Here is a 3,545-nt window from a genome sequence, read left to right on the forward strand (position 1 = left end):
CACCCTGCCTGAGCTAACTGCCATGCCAACTGCCATGCCACGCCCTAACTGCCGCGCCACGCCCTAACTGCCGCGCCACACCCTAACTACCATGCCACGCCCTAACTTCTGCCCCATGCCTTAACTTCTGCGCCACGCCCTAACTGCCACACCACGCCCTGCTTGCCCATCCTGCTCGCTGTGCTCCTGGTCGCTCGCGCTCCCTAGGGGCAGGTTTTGAACGGCCGGGGAGGGGGCGCTGCTGGCTCTGCCTACGCCTCGTTCTTGCCTCGTTCACCTCCCTCGCGGGGTCCTGGCGTCTCCCTCTTGTGGGCTCGGTACCGGAAAAGTTAGCCCTGCCTGTCCGATCCCCCGCTCCGCTGCAGAATGCATCTGGCCCATAGCCAGTGGCCTCGGCAAGTGGTAAGGTCACGGCATTGATGGACACAACCAAGTGCTTGTTGTACGCCTGTGCTGTGCTTCTCAGGGATGGAAACATTTGGTACTAGAACTTTTCTGTGATATACTGATATCCCAACATCCTTGAGACAGTCCAAGTAAAACTGAAACTGCGTTGCCTGAGGCCAAAACCAAAACCCAGATCTCAGAGGAATCATTGAAAATTATGCATTTCAGTAAATGATATATCTCCATCTCAGAATGCCTTGAGGTGAGGAAACAAGGGATGTTCCTCTTGCAGATCTCCCCAGTTCACCAGTCCTTTGGCCCAGCCCTCATCCATGCCACTCTGTGCCCTGAACCTGGAGAAAGAGCAAAGAGGGCAAACGGACTCAGCAGCTCTGCTTGTCAGACCACTTCTTAGCTTCTGTTTTGGAGGTAAAAAAAGAGCAGAGAAAGGGGAGCCCTGTCTCTTACAACTGGGTGGTAGTTGGCTGATAGTTCAAGTAGTTGACTGTAGTTGACTGATGGTTCAAGTTTAGGGCAGTTTGGCCCTGACTAATCATTTGCAGTTTTAGCAGCATTTTCAAAGTGTTCTGTGATGGTAGTTTGGGTTCACCAGATGTTTCTTACCTAATGAACTCCTGATGTGGAAACATCTGTACTTTTGTCTAATAGGAATCCCCTAATAGGCAAGGCACACTCTTGGGAAGGCATTTAGTGCCAACCTTGGAAGGAGAAGGAATACTGAGAAAAGTATTCTTACAGTTAAGACAGTTAAGTCACAAGGCCTTTAATGATGAGGAATTTCTATTCCCTTCATCTCCCTACAACCTATCATAAATTGAAAATGAGGATGCAGTACCAGTTATTGACTATTTCACTTCATAATGTAACTGAAAAAAAAAAAAAAGTACTTCAGACACTTGGCATAATAAAAAATGCATGTCTTTTATTAGGTATTCTAATGAATGATGTTGCTGTGAGAGTTCTGCAAAGGCGGAGTATCTCTTCTGATTTAAATTAAGTATGTTGTCATATATGAGGGCTTGTTAGTATCACCAGCACAGGATTTCAAACTGTTTTATGAAAAGGAGATGTTGAACCCTCATAATATACCTGCAAGGTAGGTGATGTTGTCAGTTACTCTGACAATACGGGAATAAGGAGGGAAGCTGAGGAGCAAGGGGGCCGTGCCACCTGCTCTCTTGCTGAAGCCTGAAGAGAATGCCAGCACATCCTCCTGCCAGTTTTGTGCTGAGACCACAGGCAACCCCAGCCACCTTAAAGAATTACTGTTCATGCTATGTCCCACTAGCATTAAGGCCTTGACCTGACTCACAGGTCCGGGAGCTGTAAATTAGGGCATGGAAATTCACTCTCCAGGTTTACTTGTAGCTGAAAACTTGTGAAGCAGCTGTGGGTCAGCTCCCAGACTGCTGGTGGTCCCAGCTCTAGACAGGGTGAAACCTTCTCTGCCTTGTGCTGATACCTGATGGTCCTAGCCCCCTGAAATAGCCATGCCCTTTCCCCTTCAGCACGGATGGGTAGGGAAGTGAGAGAAAGGAAGGGCCATAAAAGTAATTATCTCTGTGTTATCAAGAGATTGTTTTATCCTGGGCTGATTTTCTAAGGAACAGTTTTACAGTAAGACAGAGTCAGGGCAGCAACCATACTCAGCTGGAGAATCCAGGCCAGTATGTATGGGGAGAAGGCAAGCATGCCAACGGGGTCAGGTCATGGGGTCTTATCTTACCCAGTCTGTACATCACTAACTGCTAGAGTAAACAACTCAAAGAGACTGAAACACTGCTGCTCATTCTCAGATGATGGACTCGAGTGTTTCCAAGCTGCCGTGCCTGGGCGTGCACCCTGACTGTGTCTCAGCACCATCTCTGGGTGATCTCTCCTGGCCGTCTGCCAGCAGCAATCCTGGGGTTTCTGGGCAGCACTGGCTGTAGCTGAGCCTCACCACCCTGGGCTAGAGGCCAAGTGAGGATTCCTCAGATTGCACCTACTGCTCTTTTTAAGACTTTCCTCTTAATTATCCGAATTTCCTACTGAAGCAAGTGGAAGGTGCGAAGGATCAAGCCATCTGCACATCGAGCCATAGAGCTGGAGCTGGTGCTAAGACTTGTGTTCTTGGCATTTGCGTTTTGCTCCAGACAAGTAAAAACTGCAGCTCAAATGATGCTAATAAGGTCACCGTTTCTCCAGAAGGATTCCTGCAGAGACGATTCCATTGAGGCGGGTTTCTCACCAGTGAAGACTCAGTACTATTATCCTGTAATTAAGAGGACACCTGCCGACCTAATGTGTATGAAATAAAGAAACCTTCTGTATCAAAATCAACATTCAGGCAGGAGATTTTCCCATTCACGCTGATTGGCAATAGACATGTTGACAAGTGTTGTTGCACTGCAGATTATTTCTGGGCTAAGATTTCTTTTTCTACATGAAAATCTACAATTTCTTTTTCTACTGGGAGCTAATGGCAGATACACTCATAGGATTGAGGATAAAATTAGAGCTTGAGACTATTTCGCTTGAATAGATCAGATCATGAGCCAAATTCTCAGCTAATTTATGGAAAGTTGATGTTTGGTTTAGTCCTGACAATAACTGTTCAACTCTATTCTCACTTAAATTGAAGTAATTGATGTTATTCTGTCATAAAAATAAAATAAGAATCATTTCATTGGATCTTTTAGTCATTGCTAGTTTTTGAGAAGTATCACATCTGAGACAGGCTTGTCTCTCACAGACTTGCACCATATCTCTTTGATTCAACTTTCAGCTTTTCTCCATCCTCTCTGATGGGTCTTCTGCTTCTATCTGAGTATATCTGACAATATCTTTTCCATTTATTTACTTATTTTTTTTAATTATTTTTTTTTTAGAAATTAAAAGCCAGTTATTGCCCCACCTCACCCACCGGAAAAATTATTTGGGGAATATTTTTCTTGTTTTAAAAAAAATAATATAAAGGAAACCTCACAATTTTATAATGAAGTATCATTCCTGTGGAGATTTCAGCCTCATTATTCAATTATGTGTTCCTATAACTGCGCTAATGTGGATGTGACATATGCATAAATAGAAATAAATTAGGTAGAACTGTCAGGGCATCCATTTCATCTACAGATTTCTAATCTATTCAAAGACTT

This window comes from Anas acuta, chromosome 5 (genome assembly GCF_963932015.1).
Source record: "Anas acuta chromosome 5, bAnaAcu1.1, whole genome shotgun sequence".
NCBI lineage: Eukaryota > Metazoa > Chordata > Aves > Anseriformes > Anatidae > Anas > Anas acuta.